The following is a 25,408-nucleotide window of genomic DNA, read 5'->3' on the forward strand; positions in this document are numbered from 1 at the left end:
GGAACCCCAAGCGACAGACTTCGCATTGAAGTCCCCCGCCAGTATCACTGAACGGGGAGCGAGGTGACGAGCGATCACCTCTAGCCCGTCCAGGAACCGCTCGAACTCGACGGTAGGCCGATTCGGAGAAAAGTACACCCCGATCACGACGATATTTTCTAACTGTACCGCGACGATCCCGGGGCCCCTGGTCACCATCGCCAGGGGGGGGACCATCGCGGTTCTTCTGATATGTATGGCCGCCAAGCCATCAACGTCCCCAAACCAACAGTCATCCGCTGGGGGAACGAAGTATGGCTCGGCGACCACAGCCACGTCAATTGACCACTCCGCCATGGTCTGGAGCAACATGTCCTGAGCCCCAGCGGAGTGGTTCAAGTTTCCCTGCAGGAAGCGATAGGTGTGATCCATTAAGACTGAACCACATCCATCGCTCCCTCCCCTACTCCATTGCCCCCGCTATCGGGCGCGAACGCCTCAGCGGGGGACAAAGTGCCGGCCGGTGCTCCCCCGGCCAACCGCTTCTTTTGACGCCGCTTAGCTTGGCGGCGCCGATTTCGTTCAGCATTCTTGCTGGCCGGAGGGCAGGCCTTGCCCCCGGCCCGGTGGTCAGCCTTGCGCCCGGCCGCCGCACATAATAAGCAGTGCGGCGCAGCCGAGCACACGGCCGCCTTGTGTCCCGGCTGACCACAGCGAAAGCACAATCCGCTGCGGTCAACGGCACTCGCGCATTTAGCAAGGCAGTGCCCAGTGCTGAAGCATCTGAGGCACCGCCAGGCGCGTGGTTCGAGAAGGCGCACGCGGGCCGCTATCCAGCCCACGCGCAACCTGCCCGGTTCCCCCGACGGTCTCCCGGGCGGAGGAGCAGCCAAGGAGGTGGCCGCCTCTACCGGGCAACGCACCCAAACAGAGCCAGCCCCGGTATAACCGAGGCGCAGCTCGCCTACGGTTATATTCTCCAGGGCGCAGTTGCCCCGGGCGGCAATAGCCGCCGCCACCTCATCCTTAGTGGTGCAGTCGTCCAGGCCGGTCACTCTCAATTCAGCCATTTTGACCGGCCTGTGCACTCGAACCTCCTCCTCAGGCAGAACCGTACGGAGCTTCGCCGCCAGACGCTCCGCGATGCCGGAACTATCGGCACCGGGACACTCTAGTAGTTTGGCCCCATTGGCCGTCAGCCTACAGCGGAGGCCCTCCCCCGCCCCGATCTCGTCCAGATCAATAGCCGCGCACGCCCGGGAGACTACATCTCCGTATGACACGCCCTTGGCCTCGGCGGCCGGCAGCAGCGTTAAGACCACTGCCGCCGACCGCGGCGCGCGCGTCGACTTCTTCTTCGTCTTCTTTTTCTTGGCGGCCACAGGCGCTCGACCCTGTTGGGGAGCAGCCTGAGACGCCGCAGTGGCCGGTGCTCCACCCACTTGGGGAGCTGTCGGTACGGCCCTCTTGGCACCCCGCCGGGCCACCACATTCCACCCCTCGTCCATGTTAGACGGGGGCGGGGGCAGCGGACGGGGTTGAGGCGCTTGCGATGTGCACTTCGCGTTAGCGCCGCCCCCCCGCTTGGCTCTGTCTCGCCACGGGCCCGCCCTAGTGGCTGGAGCCTGTACGGGGGTGGAGCGGGTCACTGCAGCACCCGACACCGCGGCATGTGTAGACGCAGGCCGTTCAGCGTCACCAGCGACAATACGTTTCGCTTCGAGAGCCGCCAGCCCGCCACCCAGCCTTTCCATTACAGCCTGGACGGTGCGATCGATAATCTCGTCCAGGCTGTAGCAATTCGGTTCCGGCAGGCCCAAGATCCGTGGCCCCGCGGATCCCTGCTGCCGCTCGACGGCCGTCGCCTCCCTAGACCGCGGCGACGGGAGACGCGAACGCCGCTGTACCGCCCGCGATGGTGGCAGCACGGGCCACGGGTCGCCAGCCGCCGCTGAGGGACAGGGACCCCGAGGGACCCCGGAGACCAGCGGCGACACCGCCGGCACAGATGCCGGAGGAGTCCGCGACCCAGCGGCACGTGGCAACGCGGGCGACGACCTCGTCGCGGCTACCCGCTTGGTAGCAGCAACCTTGCCATCGGGCCGCTGCTGCGCCTGTAGCTGTGCTCGGAGCCTCGAATTCTCCGCCATCAGCTGCACCACCTGGTCATTGGCGGAAGCAACCGAAGGCAGAACCTTCGAGACTCGCGAGACGACTTCCCGCAGCCTGCGGCCAGCAGCTTTGGTTTTGGCACTGGTCGCCGCATACGACTTGACGGTCTTCATGGCCCTGCCTATGACCAAGGCAGGGTCCCGAAGACCGCCCTCCTCCTCTTCCGTCGTCCGCCCGTCCAGCGAGGCGACAGACATCGACGCCGATGACGGCGCCGGTGACGGTTCGCCCTTCCCCCGAGCGGGTCTCCCTTTAGGGGGCGGCATCTCCTCCGCGGCAGAGGCCGAATCGGAGACTACCACCACTTTCTCCGGTGGGGCATCCGTGTCAGAGGACGACGTTTGCCCCCCCTCCCCTTCGCGGGAAGAAACTCTTTTTTCTCTTCCGCCTAACTTTCCCTTTCGGGCCAGCCGCCTCGCAGTCGCTGACGAGCGCAGAGCGCGTCGAGCCAGCGCTGGCACACCTCGGTTCGACGGGTTTTCCGCTGCCCGTCGCACAGCCCCCTTCATCGTGGCATGCTTTGCCCCCCCCAGAATACGTGGGGCAGCATGCTCCCACCGAAGTGGAAGCACGGAGGGATTCTCCACCTAGAGTGGTACCCTCCTGGGGTAATGTTTTTTGTAAGTTTGCCATCATTCATTTCGTTCCTTTGTTATTTAACCAGGGGTCGGTCCCCTGGGACGGCCCTCACGACTGGACACCCTCCAGCCACTCATCCCATCACCGGGCACGTCACAGGCTTAGGATTAGGGCATTTTTTATAGAGGTTTGCATCCTCGCGGCCCCTACTAGGCAGCGGCCCCCGCCCCCCACCAAGTGGGGATTACGGTATGGGACAACCCTTGGGACTAGACTCCCTCCAGCCATTCATCCCATCGTCAGGTGTCAAAAACTTGGGATTTGGGCATTTTTTATAGAGGTTCGCATCCTCACGGCTCCTGCTAGGCAGCAGCCCCCGTCCCCTACTCGGTAGGGATTGCGGTGTGCTTCTTCGAAGCCACGCCGGTAAACCGGTACCCCCCTTTGGGGGGCCTTCCCCTGTAGCCGCCAAGAGGCAGCCGGGGACATGGCAACCAGCGACCGGAAGGGAGTGCCCTCCGGTTCACTTCTCATCCACGTGGGGTCTACCATTACTGACAGACCCACACGTCTGACCACGGTGTGGCCACGCCGGCGTACCGGTACCCTCCTCTGGAGGGCCTTCCCCTTTAGCAGCCAAAAAGCTGCCGGGGACATGGCCTAGCATTCAAGACGGCTCCAGAAGGGAGCCATCTCCCGCTTCACGCACCCTTTGTCCAGCAAAGGTGGGCAAACGGGAACACGGTGTGCAGTCCTCTTTGTTCACGGCACCCCTGTGCAGACAACGCTGCTCCACGGTATCGGGGTGCACGCTTAAGCCCCACCGCCGCGACAAGGCGAGACCACGTTCGGTGGGGAGGGCTGGGGTTAGCAAATTCTCTCCGGTTGAGCCTGTGAGCTCACTTACCCGTCCGCAAGAAGTTATAACTGCGCCTTAGGCCGGCAGCGAACACAAAAAAAGATCGTAAGAGAAGGACTCTCTACTATTTTACTAAATATTTTCGGAAAGCGAAGAGGTAATGGATTTATAATACTTTCTTAGTATTTTAAGGCAAATATTTCCAACATTACAAACCAATTTAATGTGACAGCCTAAAGAACATAATAATATTGCATTAGCAAGTAGTCATTGTGATAGTTAAATAATTAGCTTGTAAAAAATAATCAAGCACGTGTCAAAGGAAGTAGACTGAAGGATTTCAATTGAAGTTTTTAGCTCACGCCTACAGATGGGCGGAGAAATGAACTTTATAGGCTTAGCACTAGGTGGTCCGTCTGCTCGTTCACCGATTGAATTCAATAACAAAATCAAGAATTATTTGTATACTTGGAAAATCAAGGCCCCGCATACATATATTTTTTTCGTAACAATTGGCATCTTGTGCTATCGTCGGTTTGTTTACGATAATTGAAGCGATACAACGCTAACACTCACGAGTTAAACTATGCAATTGAAAACAGCAGACCGGCGTGTGTGGATGCTCGTAAAATACCTGCCGTTTATTGCAGTCGCGTTTGCACTAGTCTAGTCCACTCGAGTGAGTGACTGGAGTACAAAAATGACTTTTTTTATTTTTATTTTATTGTCCTTGTAGACAGCCGAGCATACGGCCCACCTTATGGTGAGTAGTTACCGTCGCCCATGGACTTCAGCAATGCCAGGGGCAGAGCCAAGCCGGTGACTACCGCATACTTTGCATTGTATTGTTATTTAATGTTATTGCAATATGCTTTCAGTCACATGAATCCACTTGTCTGTTTATCACATGTTAAAGGCTATGTTTCTGTTCAAGAATAACGTTACTCTTAAATAAGAACTGACTATAACTAAAGCGCCATTTCAAATCTTGTGTGAAGAAAAGTATGTCTCGTAGTGTGATAAGTATAGAGGGCGCTCGGGCAGCTGTTAGCATCCCGCCCCTCCTGATTGGGCCTTTACTCGCTCACCTGTCCTGGTGAAACTGGAAAGGCCTCCGGGCCACCAATAATCAGTCATTGGTAAAAAAAAAGGGAATGTTTATATGTTTGTTTGTTTGTTGTTTACGAAGGCGGGAACGCAAACCGCACCCCCGCCCCCGCTCGCGACACGCCCCGCGCCCCAGCCCCTGCTCGCACCTCGCCCCGCGCCCCAGCCCCTGCTCGCACCTCGCCCCGCGCTCGCGTTCCTTCCCCCGCAACCCTCTGCCGTCAACGACTTCGCGCTCGTGCGCGACTTCGTCACTGCGGTCAACTTCGACCGTCTGCGATCGTTCGCGGACGCTATCCGTAGGTCGGTAACCCCCGAACAGCGACTCGCGGCCGCGTTCGACCACATGGACGTATACGAGTCCGTGTCCCGCACTTTGTAAATCTTTACCGGTAACCTGCGGTAAAAATGGCGCAAAAAGGTAGAGAAAAACCGTATTCCCTTACGTTAGCATTCTACAATGTTAACGGACTCGCGCGGCAACGCGATCAAATTTTCGAATTCCTCCGCGACAATCTTGTAGATATCTTGATAGTGCAGGAGACCTGTCTAAAGCCCTCGCGCCGTGACCCGAAAGTCGCGAATTACGTCATGGTTAGGAATGACAGACTCACCGCCTCCAAAGGCGGGACTGCCATTTACTATAGACGGGCCCTGTACGTTGTCCCTCTCGATACTCCCTCGCTCTTACATATCGAGGCGTCAGTGTGCCGTATCTCGCTGACGGGACACCAGCCGATCGTCATCGCATCCGTTTATCTCCCCCCGGACAAGCCCCTTCTGAGCAGTGACATCGACTCACTGTTCGGCATGGGAGACTCCGTCATCCTGGCAGGCGATTTAAATTGCCACCACACTAGGTGGAACTGCCATCGTACAAACGTTAACGGTAGGCGTCTCGACGCGTTTATAAACGACCTCACCTTTGAAATAGTCGGTCCCCCAACTCCAACATGTTATCCGTATAACATCGCGCTCCGTCCGAGCACTATAGACCTGGCATTGCTTAGGAACGTAACATGGAAGCAATGTCAGAGCTCGACTCAGACCACCGACCTGTCGTTATGCAGCTCGGTCGCCCTCACAACCCAGTCACTGTTACGAGGACCATGGTGGATTGGAATAAGCTGGGCACGTGCCTAGCCGAAGCCGCTCCTCCAATCCTCCCTTACGGCCCGGATTCGAATCCATCCCCCGAGGACACCGTCGAATCCATAAACATCATTACCGATCACATCTCTTCCGCGATCATTAGATCTTCAAAAGAAGTCGATGTGGAGGACAGCTTCCACCGCATCAGACTGTCCCCCGATCTTAGGAATCTCTTAAGAGTTAGGAACGCGGCAATCCGGGCCTACGATCGTCTTCCCACGCATTCAAACCGGATTCAGATGCGTCGTCTACAACGCGAAGTCCACTCCCGCTTAAGCGACGCGCGTAACGATAATTGGCATAGTTATTTAGAACAACTCGCGCCCTCCCACCAAGCATACTGGCGACTAGCTAGGACTCTCAAATCCGAAACTACCGCTACTATGCCTCCCCTCATACGCCCTTCAGGCCAACCACCGGCATTCGATGACGATGACAAGGCTGAGCTGCTGGCCGATGCACTGCAAGAGCAGTGCACCACCAGCACTCAACACGCGGACCCCGAACACACCGAGTTAGTCGACAGGGTGGTCGAGCGCAGAGCTTCCCTGCCGCCCTCGGACGCGTTACCCCCCATTACCACTGACGAAGTTAGAGACGCGATCCACAACCTCCAACCTAGGAAGGCACCCGGCTCCGACGGCATCCACAACCGCGCGCTAAAACTCTTGCCAGTCCAACTGATAGCAATGTTGGCTACAATTTTAAATGCCGCTATGACGCACTGCATCTTTCCCGCGGTGTGGAAAGAAGCGGACGTTATCGGTATACATAAGCCGGGCAAACCGACAAACGAAACTTCTAGTTACCGTCCGATTAGTCTCCTCCCGACGATAGGAAAAATTTACGAACGTCTCCTTAGGAAACGCCTCTGGGATTTTGTTACCGCGAACAAAATTCTCATAGACGAACAGTTCGGACTCCGCTCCAAACACTCGTGCGTACAACAAGTGCACCGCCTCACGGAGCACATCCTGATAGGACTAAATAGGCGTAAACAAATCCCGACCGGCGCCCTCTTCTTCGACATCGCGAAGGCGTTCGACAAAGTCTGGCACAACGGTTTAATTTATAAACTGTACAACATGGGAGTGCCAGACAGACTCGTGCTCATCATACGAGACTTCTTGTCGAACCGTTCGTTTCGATATCGAGTAGAGGGAACTCGTTCTCGTCCCCGTCAACTGACCGCCGGAGTCCCGCAAGGCTCCGCGCTCTCCCCATTATTATTTAGTTTGTATATCAATGATATACCCCGGTCTCCGGAGACCCATCTAGCGCTCTTCGCCGATGACACGGCTATCTACTACTCGTGTAGGAAGATGTCGCTGCTTCATCGGCGACTCCAGATCGCAGTAGCCACCATGGGACAGTGGTTCCGGAAGTGGCGAATAGACATCAACCCCACGAAAAGCGCAGCGGTGCTCTTCAAAAGGGGTCGCCCTCCGAACATCACTTCGAGCATCCCACTCCGTAGTAGGCGCGCAAACACCTCCGCCGTTAGTCCCATCACTCTCTTTGGCCAGCCCATACCGTGGGTCTCGAAGGTCAAATATCTAGGCGTCACCCTCGACAGAGGGATGACATTCCGTCCCCATATAAAAACGGTACGCGACCGCGCCGCGTTTATTCTAGGACGACTCTATCCAATGCTTTGTAGTCGAAGCAAACTGTCCCTCCGTAATAAGGTAACTCTCTACAAAACTTGCATACGCCCCGTCATGACGTATGCAAGCGTAGTGTTCGCTCACGCAGCCCGCACCCACTTGAAATCCCTTCAGGTTATTCAATCACGATTCTGCAGGATAGCCGTCGGAGCGCCGTGGTTCCTTAGGAACGTGGATCTCCACGATGACCTGGAGCTCGATTCAGTTAGTAAGTATCTGCAGTCGGCATCGCTGCGCCATTTTGAGAAGGCGGCACGACATGAGAACCCTCTCATCGTAGCCGCTGGAAATTACATACCCGACCCAGTAGACCGAATGGTAAACCGTCGACGTCGCCCAAAGCACGTCATTACGGATCCTCCTGATCCATTAACGGTGCTTTTAGGCACCACAAGCACCGGTCACCGTCCTCGTCGAACCCGTCGCTTGCGACGAAGGGCTCGACGAGCGAACTAACCCATAGACACAGCCCACTGAGTTTCTCACCGGATCTTCTCAGTGGGTCGCGTTTCCGATCCGGTGGTAGATTCTGCGAAGCACTGCTCTTGCTAGGGTCAGTGTTAGCAACTCTCCGGTTGAGCCCCGCGAGCTCACCTACTAACGTTAGGGCGAAGCTGAAATAGCCTCTCAAGGCTATCAGCATAGGTAGGAAAAAAAAAAAAAAAAAAAAAGGAATGTATTTTTTTATTTATTGGTCAGACTGGTAAACAGCTTCATAGCCTACCCGGTGTTGTGTGGTTACCACTGCCCATAGACATCGAGAACGTAAACTGCGTCAGAACTTATTATAGTTCACGCAATAGAGCATGTCATGCTCTGTTGAATTGTCCGATATGGCTCCGTCTGTTTGTTTTGTTCACCTGGAACCAATGCGCCAAACATTTTTGCCACACAGCTCTGAAATAAATCCCCTTCTTCGATGATGCCCAAGCCCTATGAGGTTTATTTTAAACTCAGCTTAATAAGCCTTGCATTGTCTACGCGAGACGAACAACCAGATGCGATGTAACCATATCAGCCGACGAATGTAACCAACTTTGGAAATTATTATTTATTATTAAACTGAAATTATTAATAGACAGTTTGTTTAATGCAAACACAGCACGGCACCTTAATACAAACAGTGCGTTCGTTGCGTATGGTAGCGTTGGACATTAAACGCAGCGTGTAATATTGTAGGTGGGTGTGCGGCAGTTTCGGTAACACCTGCTGGCCGATTAGACACCGTGGATGATTCCCCTTTAATAACAATCCAGTTTTACTTATGAAAGCATTTGGCGGTGGTCTCGCGAAATCGTGTACTTGTAGTGTTGTATTCTTCGGTTTTTGCGAGACGTGAAACGTAATAAGAACTACTTTTACGGTTCGATATCGTGTTTATTTAAAACATATCGAATATTATACAACTTTCGGAGTAGGAACGAGACTTGTTTTAGTTGCGGTTAATACTTTTTGAATATCCTTTTAGAGAAGTTGTTTTACAGTAGATCATGAAATTATTTCTGGTAGAGCGTATTGTAGGCCTGCACGGCTAGGTATAGCTAGCTTCCTGGGACCTAGGAGGTTCACCCATACGTCGCCGCCGAGCCGGGGGCCGAAGAAGGACTTTTGCCCGACTCCGGTCTTCTGTAGGAGGCGATCTCCCTCCGGTGAAGGTTACGAGGCGACCTGAGGGAAAGAGAACGCGCGGCATGCTACCTCTAGCATGCATGGCAGCAGTTTTACGGAACTGTTTTGTAAGAGCAACCGGTTGGCGGTGTATTGCGTTCCGACCTGGCAGGCTGGTTCTTGTCCAGCGGGGTATCGCGGAACACCAGTGGCACCGCCTGGGGTGGCCTCTCAGGCTGTCGTACCGAGACGGCCGACGTCGACTCGTTAACTATCGCCTCGACGACCCATCGTTCGACCGTCCTAGGGGTGGTGCCGCGAGTCTGGTTGTAGAGTTGACCACGGGAGCCCCCCTATTCTGCGTGGGTTCTGACCCCGGGTGGAGATTGCACGTCGGGTGGGAGAGTGCAAGGGGAGTCGTTTGGTGGGTAGGGCCCTAAACGTCCTTGGGTCCGCAGTCAGCTCTCAACATCTACAGACTGTCAAGTCTCACATACCTCACGCGCCCCATAGGTGCGGGGACCTCATAGGAGGTTTTTTTTTTTTTTTTTTTTTTTTTTTTTTTATTGCCCTTGTAGGCAGACGAGCATACGGCCCACCTGATGGTGAGTGGTTACCGTCGCCCATGGACTTCAGCAATGCCAGGGGCAGAGCCAAGCCGCTGCCTACCACTTAATACTCTCCACAAGCCTCGTTTGAAGAAGGACATGTCATAGCGCTCGGGAAACACCGTGGAGGGGAGCTCATTCCATAGCCGGATGGTACGTGGCAAAAAAGATCTCTGGAAACGCACTGTGGATGACCGCAGTGGCTCCAGGTAGTATGGATGAACTCTACTCCGGTGGCGGGCGGTGCGATGGTAAAAACGAGATGCCGGTATCATCTCGAACAATTCCTCAGAGCACTCCCCATGGAACATGCGGTACAGAATACAGAGGGAACCAAAGTCCCTCCGCAGACCCAGAGGCTCCAAACGATCCGTGAGAATGGGATTATCGACAATCCGAACGGCCCTCCTCTGTATGGAGTCAAATGGAAGAAGCTGGTATTTGGGAGCCCCGGCCCAGAGATGGGAGCAGTACTCCACGCGAGGCCGGACTTGTGCTTTATAAAGCAAAAGTCTTTGTCCAGGCGTGAAGTACCGCTTTGCTCTGTTGAGGACTCCCAGCATTTTGGACGCCAACTTGGCTTTGCCTTCCAAATGACTCCGAAACTGGACATCGCTCGAAATGTCGACCCCAAGTATCCCGATACTCTCGGAAGGTTGCAGGGATACTCCTTGGAATTGCGGCGCCATGACAAAGGGGTCCTTCTTCGCAGTGAACGCGCAAACTTGTGTCTTTATCGGCCTCTAGCCGTAAAAAAAGAAGGTATACCTAGCTTGCCTATTTCTGCTGCGAAGCAGTCATGTGCTTCGAGTTAAAGGATGGGACAGTCATTATACAATACCTTCGACATCCGCCTGTGGTAACTACCAAACTTTAGATGGGCAGTAATATTATTAACCCATCTAAGTAATAAAAAAGTAATTAGATCAGTGTACAGACAGTCCATAAGGCGCTAAGTGTTCATCACACATATCATTACATCGTGAATTCCATCGTTTGCATTTAGACTTTAAATTTGAATCTTAATATTTTTATTGTATTCCTAATAATATATGTACCGTCCATTAAATTGGGATGCGTAACGAGTTCATAGTAGATATAGGCCATTTTTGAAACTCGATGTCATTGACAGGGGCAATCATTATGTTTCAACGGTTAACTAACGCAAATACATCTCTACCAAGACAAAGCTCTAGTTGAGCTTTAGAGAATTAACCTGTTGAATTAATAGTCGATTACTCACGATTATCGAGCTTAGTTCCAGCTCTATATTAATTGTTACTGATCGTTCAACATAGAACAGTGATGTCATTGTGCATTATTACACAAGATTCAAGGATTTGTTTTTAAATATTATCATGTTGTAAGCCAGCGGTGGTGGTCTCGTCCTGTCTATTTCTGCCGCGTTGTGTTCATGCGTTGCCAAATTTGCCTGGTCTCATAACCGCGACCTCGGCCGTAGCTACGACAAGAGCGTTCGAAGCATTGTAACGATTTTTAGAGATTCGTTAATATAAACAGCTGTATGTTGTGGTTTCACTAGCTTTAAAAGCTAGGTTTAAATAAAAATAAGCAATTATATTTTAATATTTTTCTTGCAATATTTTGAGTTTTTTTAAATAGAAGAATTGGAAATGAAAATGACATCTATGGTTGAATGTTATATTTATTATGTGTAACTAGTAAGCTCGGACCATGTAACGTTGCAACTGGTATTAAACTTATAAAGCGCATTTTTGTTGAGAATATTAGAACTTTTTTTTTATTGCTTAGATGGGTGGACGAGCTCACAGCCCACCTGATGTTAAGTGGTTACTGGAGCCCATAGACATCCACAACCTAAATGCGCCACCCACCTTGATAGATATAAGTTCTAAGGTCTCAAGTATAGTTACAACGGCTGCCCCACCCTTCAAACCGAAACGCATTACTGCTTCACGGCAGAAATAACTCTACCTGTATTTAAGTTTCACGGCACCATAACAAAAATCTTGCTAAAGATTTGGGCCCATCGTACTAAAGACGCGCTAGCGAAAAAAACAGAGATGTGTTTAAGCTTTTTTTTGTATTATATAAAAGTGAAAGAAATGAGAATCAACTCGGAATACCCAAGGAATATTTTCTTCCAAATTTCTATTACTACTTATTTAAATTATTCTCTTTCAGTAATTAAGTACTTATGGCGGTCTTATCACTAGGAGCGATTTCTTCCAGACAACCATCAGGTGGACATCATTTGGAAACGAATTACGCGCGGTAATAGGTACTTATTAGTTTGGTTCTTTAGGAAAAATATAAGATAGATACACATACAAGTAAAACTACAAAACTTGGTCCATTGCCATTGTCAAATCGTGACTTCCGAATGTAAGAAAATATTAAATTCACCTGTGTCTTATCTCCCTCATTCACGAAACAAAGCAAGTACGGTTCAAACGCGAACCTATTTAAACCCGCAGTTAAAGCCCTTATTATGAACTGTCCTTGATTTTAACGCTGGGAAAATTATATCGATAATCGACTGAAATTTTATTATTTATTATTAAATTAGATTTTCTAACCGATGGACAATAATTTACCTCTGCTAAATTGTGAATACGTAATTATGAAAAAAAATCTCCGCCGCAAGATTTAGCGATGTTTTGAAAATCTTTACTATTTTTCCAGTGAATTCTATCCTCAAAGGAGCTCACAAATGTATAATTATATGATAAGAATACTGTTAAATTTCAACTGTATTTTAATTCATAATGCTTTTCACTGTAATTGCTTGCATCTAAGAATCCATGAAGGCAATTATGGAATACTTAACGACGGAGGGAAGATCTTCCACCGAGCGGGTGATATTGCTCGGTAGACCGACGGTCCGAAAGTTTTTTTTTTTTATGATTGAAGGATTACTGGTGTCCCGGAGGCCTTTCCAGTTTCACCAGGACAGGTGGACGAGCAAAGGCTCAGCCAGGAGGGGTGGGGATTTGCTAACAGCTACCCGAGCGCCTCCGAAGGAGACCTAACAGCTCAAGAGTAGCTGCTTCGCGAATAGAATCTACTACCGGATCAGAATCGCGAAGGTCCGAATGTTGTTGTTCGGAACTTGTATATATGCAAGCTTATCTTGAAAATGTCGTAAGCGAGATTCAGGCATCTGTCAAATATCTTGCGTTGTATGATGGCTGCCCGCCACACAATAATCGTCAATAACTACGAACAATATAAAGTTTTCGCAATGAAAATAATAAATTCGAGATTAAAATGTAGTTTTATGTGAATCAATTCAACACCACGGAATAAGTTCTAAGTTGTACTTTCATTTAGCAGTTTCTTTGGAAATGTGATGTACTTTCAGCTAGGCGTTTCAAGTTCACTTTCAGCCTAAGCGACCAGTCTAAGCCTAACTAATACCGACGATGAATTATAAAATTGTTATATTGTATCCGTGTATTAGTTTTATAGTTATATTATATTATACCATACCCTGCAGGCAGGCCGAGTCGTAATGGCGAGGCTTGAGGAGGCCTAAGCTGCCTGGCTCGCGTTTTATATAATATATAAAACTACTATTCCAATTCATCAATACTTTATTAATAATTTGTTTTACGTAGAAATATAATATTTCGATAAATATATTTTTGGTTACATCCCTAAAAGATTAGGTTTGTCGCGAAATGAAATTATACAACGACACACCTACATACTTGAAAATAATACGATGTTTATTTGTACAAAATGCTAAAGCGAACGACGTTGTTCGAAATTAAATCTTAGGTCATTGTACTAAGGTTTAATGTGTGCTTTCTAGAGATGTAAGAATTAGAGATTGTATTTCGCGTATAGCCCGTGTAGTAATTGAAGGCCTTCAAAATTTTTGTTGGCAATTAGAGATGATTTTATAGATTTCCGGTGTCAATAAATTATAAATTGTAAATAATTTTTACTGGTTGTAACTCGACCTCTTGTGAGTCCGCACGAGTAGGTACCACGGCCCTGCCTATTTCTAATGTGAAGCAGTAATGCGTTTCGGTTTGAAGGGTGCCGTTGTACCTATACTGAGCCGTTGTACCTATACTGAGACCTTAGAACTCATATCTCAAGGTGGGTGGCGGCATTTACGTTGTAGATGTCTATGGGCTCCAGTAAACACTTAACACGAGGTGGGCTGTGAGTTCATCCACCCATCTAAGCAATAAAAAAAAAGAAGACAAGCATACATTTTACATACGTGGGCTATTAAGAGCTGTAAGTATACTAGAATATAGCCATTGACGATCTTGCGTTGGATTAAAAAAAAATTTGCAATATTTTGGTTGTGATTTAATTATTTAATCTATACATACATTTCAGTAAATATATCAGTAAAGTTAATAACAAAGAATAAATTCTAAAATTATTTAATTTAAAATACTAGCTCACTCTAATGGCTTCAGAGCCCTCCTTTAATACGCCGACTGTAGTCTCAACCCTTTATCTCAAGGTGACACATTGAGGTTTATTATTTCGTCTGAGATATGTTGTTAATTCTCTTCTTGCACGTGTTGTGTGCACGGTTCGGTGGTTAAAGCCAGTTTGGATGATTTTATGTAATTACATGAATTAATCTTAAGCTTTGTTTGTTTTTAGACAAAATTTGATGAGATTTCGAAGTGCGTAATAGTTTACTCGCAGGCTTTATCGAAACAGATTTACGGTGCAATCTAGCATAAATTATTCTATTCAATAGACCCTATGGGACAGTTTGAAAGCCTTTTATATAAACGAATTAAAAATATTTTTGAATTGTACAAGTTTATTTGAATATATTTACGACTAAGTAGTTTGTGTTTTACGATGGTCGGTGGCTAATGGAGCCCAGGGTCATCACGACGTGAAAGTACGATATGAACAATACACAAGTGAGATATGAAGCTGAAATGGTAATTGTGTTGACGAATGACAGGCAAACAAAGAATTTGATAAAAATGCAAGTAAAAAAAACTTAAGAAAAGAATAATAAAGAAATTGCCGAGATTTATTAGAGATTCAGAGATCATTATCTTTTATAATTAGTATCCAGTTTCGATTATGTTTTTTTTGTTGTAGGGAGACAAGCATTCGGCCCACCTAATAGTAAGTAATCGTCTTGTACATCAGCTATAGTAGAAGCACAGCCAAGCCGCAGCCAACCCAACGTTGCTTCCTTGCAAGCTTAATTTTTAATACGCTTTTATTAGCTTCAAACGTATGTTAGTATGTAACAGAATCTTTGAACATGATTTTGAAACCCTTCAAAACGTCGGATTAACTAAATTTGGCGTACCTATTAAGGACCGATGATAATTCAATATTTTAAGCAGTTGGTATCAATGGTTCAATGTTTCAATGGTATCAATAGTTCTAAATATTTTATGAACAGATATGAGTAGAAGGGTAATTTTGATAATATCCTGAAAAGCACCCCACGCTTTTTTTACAATAAAATCATTTTTTCTTACACTATTTTTAATTCAAATTTATTAAAATTTATTTTCAATTTTTTATGTGGATTTTCTATAAAAGCGTATTTTTTTTGTTTTTTTACTATTATTTATTAATTCAATAATTACTTTATGATTGATCACTACGTTAGTTTACTGTAGACAACAGGTTCGGGTTTATTTGTTTATTTATTTTATTTGAAACATTAACTGGAACATTCTGGCTTAGGGTCGCTAAGCGTTGAAGGTATATTTTCTGAAGCGAACCATGAATACTAACAGTTAATTGTTAGATAACATAAATCATCTTCTTAAAAGGTAACAGACGCAAACAGCGGTTTTATTGTCACATTAATATTAGTTGTAGTGTAACCACAAATAATTTATTGCGAGCGTCATCATTAGCGTGGCGTGGCATTGTTCTAGCGCCTAACGATGTACATTCTCTTTAATAGATTGATTTATGTTGCTCGGAAGGAGGAGTCCGCATGGGGAACAGTATGAAGATTCCTGAAATGGAAAAAAAAAACCTAATTTTTTTTTTTTATTGCTTAGAAGGGTGGACGAGCTCACAGTCCAACTGGTGTTAAGTGGTTACTGGAGCCCATAGACATCCACAACGTAAAAGCGCCACCCACCTTGAGATATAAGTTCTAAGGTCTCAAGTATAGTTACAACGGCGGCCCCACCCTTAAAGCCGAAACGCATTACTGCTTCACGGCAGAAATAGGCAGAGCGGTGGTGCCCACCCGCGCGGACTCACAAGAGGTCCTACCACCAGAATTAACTTTCAATTTTCAAAAAATTGCATTGATAACAAAACGAACTAAAATTTAAGTATTTTTTCCAATCCTTCTTATCCCGGTCAGTAATTTTGGATCGTAGTAATAAAATTATCGTACTGTCATCTATTCTTGATAGGCAAACGAGATAGGCAAACGTGGAACTTGAACTTGATAGACGTGCTTCTCATCCGAAATTAGCAATATGCTATCGTTTTCAATTGTAAAGTTTTTAATTTATTAACTCATTAACTTGATAATTTGCACACCTCAAAGTTGCTGAAATTTACGCTGAAAGATGCCGTTGAACTAATTTTATTTTATTGCGTATGTAGTGGTAAGTCCATTTGTCAATAAGGACAAGAAAAAAACAATTGAAAGCCAAAAAAAAAACAATAATATACTCCTAATTTTGAATGAAAAATACGCATTGTACTACTGTCTCTAATGTGAGCGTCATTATTTGAATAAGCCATATTATTCCAAATGTAGATACAAAACAGAGAGAATCCAATTATGTTCAATCATGCTTGTGTTAATTACATCGAACCAAAATTTCAAAACGAGTATTTTGTGTAACTCACACATTATTCTATTTTTGATATAAAGCAATATATAAACACATCAAGTGTAAAAATATAGGAATCTAATTAAATCTCAAATTGTAATCCATTATAAATTTTAGTAGTAATAAGATTGTGCACAAAATGAAAAGACTTAATGGATGTTGGTAGTCGTGGAAATTTCATCTTCGCGTCCAATCTAAATATAGATTTTTTTGGTAACCCTCAGATGTTACTACGATAATGCCACCATCCACTTTGGGGCAGGAGGTTGGTTCCTCAATTTCTTTATATGTGTGGGATTGTAGGGCGACTTTTAAGTGGATTTTAACTTAAAATCATAATTTAAAAAAGCTTTAGTCGTCGTGGCCTAAAGGATAAGACATCCAGTGCATTCGTATCGAGCGATGCAACGGTGTACCGGTGTTCGAATTCCGTAGGCGAGTACAAATTTTTCTAATGAAATACGTACTTACCAAATGTTCACGATTGACTTCCACGGTAAAGGAATAAGATCGTGTACTAAAAATCAAACCCGCAAAATTATAATTTGCGTAATTACTGGTGGCAGGACGTCTTGTGAATTCAAACGGGTGGGTATCACCACCCTGCCTATATTTTTCGTGAAGCAGTAATTCGTTTCGCCTTGAAGGGTGGGGCAGCTGTTGTACCGTTAAAAAATTTAGATCTTAGAACTTACATCTCAAGGTGGCTGGCGGCATTTACGTTTTAGATGTCTATGGGCTCCGGTAACCACTTAACATCAGGTGGGCCGTGAGCTCGTTCACCCAGCTAAACAATTAATAAAAAATCCACTCGTAGCATCATAATCTCAATCGATGACTGACATTGACGTTAATTTTCTTTTAAAACAAATCCAGTCTGTGAGTTTGAATTAACTAAAACTACCATAACTAAAAGATGTCGATCTTCCCACATAAATGTCAATACCAGCTATCACGCGACAAATCCCTATAGTTGCGTAAATTTGTAAATTTTAAATTGTTACACTATTTTTATTACACAAGTGTATTTCTTTATCGTTCAAGATGTTTGAATGAATCTCGATTAAAATGTTCGATCTCAGAATAAAACGTAATAAACTATATGTAATCAAATGAGCAAACATGTGCCGTAATAGAAATAGTTTAAAAATAGTGAAGCAGGTAGGTAATGGTGATTGCAACCAAATTGTACCGCGGGGCCACCGACACGAAACACATGGCCCCGTGGTTCGCCGGAATACTCGGATTATAGCGACTTGATACTTCAATTACATTTAAAAAAATTTGATTGAAAAATATTTACGATTTTATTTATTCTGCTGACAGTTTTGGACGCTTAAAACGAATTCGGTGAATTATTCCAGCAGGTCTGATTATTGTCCAATGTCGAATTATAATTCTAATAGGAGCTTGTAACTAATTTATTGTTTGTAACTGTTTGTAGACATACAACATTTAATTAAATTTCTACGATAAGCAAAAAATCCGATAATACTAAAATTTTCATTAAAAGCATTATTACTCTATTAATTCAGCGAAAATAATCAGATTAATCTTAAACAAATACTTACCTGTACACAAATATCTCGAAAATTACGGCGCTTTCGTTTAAGAAATAAAAATCAAAGTATCAAACAGAGCAGATCAAACTATCAATGTCGATCAAGCGTAAACGCATCAAACATTTCACTAAAACCAACAGGTATTTTACAAGCCGGACGAACGGCGTTCCTGTTTATTTTTGTTCTATATCTATTTATTTTGCTGGCAACACCGTGCCGATGATTAGGTTTTATTAAGCCAGAATTACATCAGACCGGGTCTTAAGACTGGACAGGTGATAGGCTGCTCAATGAGTTTTTCGCCAGATCTTCTTAGTGGGTCGCAATTTTCGGGTGGTCTGCAGGAAAGAGCCACATCCGGGTTGTCACCAGTGTGGGTATCAGAACGATGACGCTCAGCACGCGCTCGAAACGTGCCCGCGTTGGGAGCACTCGCGGCGAGATCTCGTCGCGGTGCTGGGGAGAGACCTCTCCTTGCGGGCTGTCGTCGCCGGCATGTTAGAGGATCAGAGCTAGTGGGAGGCCATAGCCAGGTTTTGTAACCTGGTAATGGCGTCCCGTGAGGCTGAGGAGCGGGAAAGGGAGTGGGAAAATGTAACTTAGCTTTTCGATTATTAAGGATGACATGAGAAGAATCACTAACAATTGGAATACCCCTTCAACGGCAAATTACCTGAGCCTTAAGATAATATAAGTCCACACTACTACCTACATTAACGTCTAATAAAAATATTTGTTTAGAGATCAGTAACAAAATTACACTCGAAAGTGGTAAAAAGAGTTTTAGCACTATGAAATTAATATGCATTATTCTTGTGTCAATCTAGCAGAAATATTTCGTGCATTTCTTTAATCTAGCAACTTTTACCACCTGTTTGATTATTTCGCGTGTTTATTGATTCATCTCGTTTATACGCTGACCGATTTCATATTTATGAGAATTTTTACGGTTCCGAATTCAAGGAACATGTAAATATTGTTTTAGTATTTCGTCAGAAGTTTTTTACGTTCTATTTTCTTGTAAAATTATTTTTAAACGAAAAATTTATCATCGATGTCATTCTTATAACTATATAGTTTGACGAGCCGTTAAAGTAATAAAGTTAGTATTTGTTCTCTTTCCCTCTTTTGTTTATCAACTGTTATTCTTTTCTCTGCTTGGTATTTACTTTAGAGCTCACTGCTTTGGTATTATGAAAAGTATTTTTTTCCGAAAAAATTTAGTATTAAATACATAATGTTTGGAGAAAAAGATAAGTTCTTCCACTGAGCGGGTGTCGTTGCTAGGTGCCAACGGCCCAAAGGCGGTTTTTTGTATTTATTATAAGAACTTCTGTATTTAAAATAATTTTTTTAAATGTCATTAGCGCGATTTCTGTTTTTACAGTTCACATGAGCCGATGCGGAAAATAATTTAGGAATCAATCTCTCTGAGTCGTTATCGTATAAGAAGATACTAATTTTGTAAATAAACTTAAGTTTAAGTGTACTGTTGAATCACTCAGAACGTTTTCATGGCAAAAAACTACTTATAATTAATAAAACAAGCTGTCAAGGTATCCTGTATGGCGTAATCACATCCCGTAAACAAACCACAACTTATTAGAACATAAAATACATTAATATAATATTATACCTAATTCACTTGGCGCAGATTCTTTCACACCAAGTGTAAAGTGACAAAGATTATGGCTGTCACTAGCTGTCACGAAACGACAGAGATGTATAAGGTGCATTAATGAAACTACGCAAATAAAAGCTAAATACAATAACAGTCACGGTATTTCAAACCTAAGTAGATCAAATTTCGTAGCACCAAACAAAACGGACTTTCAAGCGAAAGGCGGTTACGGCGTTACGATCCTACGTCCAATGTGAATGATATAGATTTTGGCCGCGATAGGTCGTAAGCGGTTGTGGTGTTACAAGCTATTCTCGAATGTTATTGTAGCAATGTTCACCTTTATAAACAATTTAAGAGCGATAAATCGTTCGCACCTTGCGCTGTCGTCGTGAAGTCGCCCGCTGCGATGCCACCACGGATTTAAAAGATAGGGCTACAATTAGTATATTGTGAAAAAAAAAAGATAATGAGTTTTCTTAACGCACGTGACCAAATTAGGTTCATCGCTATGCGCAAAACATTGTATACATGCTGAATGTTGGAAACTGTGTAGCCTAAAATAGTACTTTATCTTCTCATGGATGTCAGTATCTTTTCTTCTTATGGATGTCACAAAAGATAACTGAGATTCACTGGGGCTTGGGCAGCACCATTTTCATAGAATTATACCATCTTACTGTGATAGCCAAGAAAAATTTACTGTTAGTAAGGTGAATAGTGTGCCCACAAGTATGGGTACCAGCACTCGGCTTATTTCAAGATGGATGTGTCATTTACGTACAGGTGAAGGTTTTTTTTTTCTTAGATGTTTGGAAAATACCATAGCCCACTTGGTGTTAAGTGGTTACTGGAGCCCGTAGACATCTACAACGTAAATGCCGCTATCCACCTTGAGGTATAAGTTTTAAGATCTCAAGTATAGTTACAACGGCCGCCCCACCCTTCAAACCGAAACGCAGTACTGCTTCACGGTTGAAATAGGCAGAGTGGTGGTACCTACCCGTGCGGACTCACAAGAGGTCCTACCACCAGTAATTACGCAAATTATAATTTTGCGGATTTCATTTTTGTTATGCAATATTATTCCTTCACCGTGGAAGTCAATCGTGAACATTTGTTGAGTACGTATTTCATTAGAAAAATTCATTATTCTTCATTAAGCCATTGTCCTACGAAAATATATTTGTTTAGGACAACTGTTGCTGGTAAAAGATTGAATGGAACTATTTTAATTAAACTTATTCCAATATCAATAGAATGGTCAACCCTGCGGACATTCCATGAGCGTGTCCGTCACGTAACCACGTCTCGCCGTCAGCGCGTGACCCGCAAGGTGTGAGTGATGCGCGTCGGAACTGCGCAGGTATTCTGTCTCAACAAATCGAGTTTGACCTTTACGAAAGTATGCTGCTGATCTTCAACGATATTCCGTTCTTGAGATGGTTTTGAAACTATTTGACTGTTGAGATTTTGCTGATGATTTCTGATGGCCATTGACAACAGTTAATGAAGTGAGCCTCAAAATGGGAACAACTCATCAATTTGGAGCAAGAGGGAGAATGAATAAGTATGATTTAAAAACATTAATGATGTGGATGTTGTCATTACGGATCCTCCCGATCCATTAACGGTGCTTTTAGGTACCTCAAGCACCGGTCCTCGCCGAACCCGTCGCTTGCCACGAAGGGCTCGACGAGTAAATTAACCCACAGACACAGCCCACTGAATTTCTAGCCGGATCTTCTCAGTGGTTCGCGTTTCCGATCCGGTGGTAGATTCTGCGAAGCACTGCTCTTGCTAGGGCCAGTGCTAGCAACACACCCGGTTTGAGCCCCGATAGCTCACCTACACGTCAAGGCGAAGCTGAAATAGTCTCTCAAAGCTACCAGCATAGGTAGGGAAAAAATATGGATATGAAAACGCAAGATACTCATGAACCGGTGCTCGCTACGGCTCGCCTGCCAATTCTATTAACCCTGTTTAAAAGACCTCAATATCTCAAATTCAGTTTTCATCGAAATGTAACTCTTAAAGTTAGTACACTAATTTAGGATTCGTTCCCCCTCTCTGATGGTATTACAGAAGCCAGTTTGGTTCTTATCTGCAAAACGCTTTTCCTTTTACCGCACCTAACTTCAGGTTTATCAGGTGAAACTTTTACTCGGAGCAAATTGAAAATTTTACGAGTTTAAGTTTCGGGCTTGTTGTTAGCGGACAGCGAGCGCGAGTGACATAATCGATTCGATTTGAAAATGTAAGTGAAACTTAACTTCACTTGTATGATTAGCCATAAAATAATCTTAAAGTGGACCAATCAGTTATGGTCGTTTATGGGCATAGAAATTAAACTGTGTGTAAATTAAATACGTTTTTATTGCTTTATATTTTATTGCATAGTTGGATGGACGAGCTTACAGCCCACCTGGTGTGAAGTGGTTACCGGAGCCCATAGACATCTACAACGTAAATGCCGCCACCCATCTTGAGATATGAGTTCTAAGGTGTCAGTATAGTTACAACGGCTACCCCACCATTCAAACAGAATGCAGAAATAGGCAGGTTGGTAGTACCTACCCGTAAGGACTCATAAGATGTCCTACCACCAGTAAATTGGCATTTTAATTGCCTTTTAAAAGGAAAGAATAGTGTATTATAAAATACCGAATGTCACGACAATTATCTCGTTGTTTTATTGCTTTAAATACTTAATTAATTCAAACCAACTCGCTCCCCGCTGTAAATAAAACCACACCCTTATCCCTCGTAACGAATTAATTGTGTTATCAAGTATTAATGCGGTATCTTGGCCCGAGCTTTAATTACGGCCTTCGAAAATTTTCTAACAATTTCACAAAGTTACGTTGCTTTGATGTAATTTTTAATCTATGTATATTTTGTCTGGTGAAGTTCGATCAGGTCCCCGTAGAACAATCACTAATTATAGGTAGTTATGTCTCGACGATTTTCCAAAAAAAATCCCTTTCGCGCAAACCCCGTTTTGAAAAGAAAACAAATCAGCAAAATCAGTAGAGACATTCTCAAGTCATGCTCCTTCATTCGGGAGATATATAAAAGGAGATCAAATTAATTTATAAAATCAAATGTCCTAAACCCAACCGTGTCGGCTGATTTCCAGTATCTTAAATTTCATTATATGAGCATAGTATGTCGAGCCACGTTTTACTGCCACTATTGTTAAGCACATAAATTACACCTATTTTCATCATCATCCAATCATATTGCAGATCATAGGTTGATAGAGGTTCGGCTGTTCACTTGTGGTATGAATACACTCCTAGTTGCTTCCAATACATTTCTTTAACTCGTAAGTCGTTGCCATCTACCCAATTGATTTCTCTTCTTCCATATTCCTCTTAATTTTCAACAACATCATCATTCTCCTGCCCTTCCCAGTCACCTGGGGTGGGCGTAGCAAGTTTTCTCTTTCTATACTCAGAGAGAAGGAAAAGAGATGGAAATCTCAGAAGTTCTGTAATACTGATATCGTGCCTTGGTTAGACGAGAATTCTATGTGGCAGAAATAAATAAATTCACCCATGCGAGCTGACAGCACTATTTTCGTTCAATAAAATTAAGAGGAATGTGTAAGATGTGAGTGAGTGGACAGATGATATATGATAGAGATCATATATCCATGGCACAATACTAGTATTACAGCACTTTTGAGTTTTTCATCTCTTGTCTTATGTCAGTTTAGCTCTGACAGTTACTGACTATAACGCGGATAGAAATCGTCGGCTTACTTATAACAATAAAACTCATTAGAGTTACGCTTACATGCACTAGTCGCAATTATCGATATAAAATTGTAGAAGCGTCATCAAACAATCCAGACAAAGCATTCTTGAACACTCCATGCTATTTAGAAAAATATGCGAACCAATTCCTCGAACTCATAAAAGTTTTATTTACGTTTTTCCTAATTTTAGTCTCGAACAAAGAACTGCAAAACCCAGGTGCTGGTTGCACAGGAATGCAGCTAAAATCGTTGCGCCCTAACAAAGGTGATGCTTGAAAGTTAAAAACATTAGGGAACATGTAGCTTTTGAGCCTCAAGCTAAAATAACCTTTACAACTTAACCCTACAGATGGATTTTTAATGCATGTACTAATTTGATTCTAATTCCGAAGCATTCGATCTTTTCAAACAAATACAAGACTACGATATTACTATTAGTGTTATTTTTGTACTGAAATCAAATTTGAATATTTTTAATTGTAATTTTGGATAGAATAGTACTGATTTAATAAAAAAATAAAAAAAATACAAATAATATGGAATGTTTTTTATCCTACAGTACACATTTTTCGGAATTTGGTTCGAGGCCATTTTATTGCATATGATGATGTTATTTGGAGGATCAATATAAACGATACAAAAAATTAAACAGAAATAAAAAGTGATTAACTATATACGGTGCAATATCAGACAATGTGTTTGCTGTTTAGCTTGACGTGAAAAACAATTAGAAAATGTTAAAAGTATTATACATATTTTATTTAGTGTTTAATAATGAATATTTTATTAAAGTCGTTTTATTGCATGATTGCTTCATTAATTTAAGATACCTTATAACAATCTATAAGAACTGAGTTGCCCCTTGAGACTTGAAATTTCGGGCCCAGTGTAAAATAGGCAAGTAATATTAATTTTTAGTATTTATTATCAAAATTAACTACTCGATGCCATCAGTTGGCTAAGTATAATACAGAAACAAACTCGTGAACTTTAGCAGTAAAAAAAGAAACTGACATTCTTTATCATAGAATTTGTTTTCAAATTTCATGCTTATACAGCAATGGAACACAGCGTGGTACAGTCGACAACACAAATAAAGACGTTAAATTTAGAGGCGGAGCGCGGTCACACCTGGCGCACCGAGACGCACGTGGCTTTTCGAGTTAACTGTATCCAGCATGATATATATTATGGAGAGGATAAAATTATTTTTCAAATCTTTATTTCTTATGTTCGTACGTATCATTTCCTCTATCTCATTCTTAAGACAGTTTTTTTATTTTTATTTTTTTTCTTAAATGGGTTGACGAGTTCACAGCCCACCTGGTGGTATGTGGTCACTGGAGGCCATAGATATGTACGACGTAAATGCGCCACCCACCTTGAGATATAAGTTCTAAGGTCTCAGTATAGTTACAACGGCTGCCCCACCCTTCAAACTGAAACGCATTACTGCTTCACGGCAGAAATAGGCGGGGTGGTGGTACCTACCCGTGTGGACTCACAAGAGGTCCTACCACCAGCATTGTTAGCAATTTAAGTGTTTAAACTTAACAATTTTTGAGACATTTAACTGAATGTTTGTGCTAAATTTAGTGTTCGCGCTCCAAGAGACCGCTGTTCGTATTTCTGTTTTTCTGGTAGCCTAAGGGGCTATTCCAGTTACGCCCAGATGTATATGTGAGCTCATGAGCACAACCTGAGAGAATTTGCTAGCACTAGCCTTACCTTAGTAAGAGGATGTTTCGCAAATCTGCTACCGGATCGAAATCGTGACCCACTGAGAAGATTCAACGAGAAACTCAGTGGGCTATATCTATGGCGACTTTAGGGATAACTTAATAACAGGCGGGCTGGACTACAAGCAAACGACTCGTCAAAAAGGTGTAAAATGATATAAATGTTAAATAGTTTTAAATCTGTTTAAAAGC

Source organism: Bombyx mori, chromosome 9 (genome assembly GCF_030269925.1).
Source record: "Bombyx mori chromosome 9, ASM3026992v2".
Taxonomy (NCBI): Eukaryota; Metazoa; Arthropoda; class Insecta; order Lepidoptera; family Bombycidae; genus Bombyx; species Bombyx mori.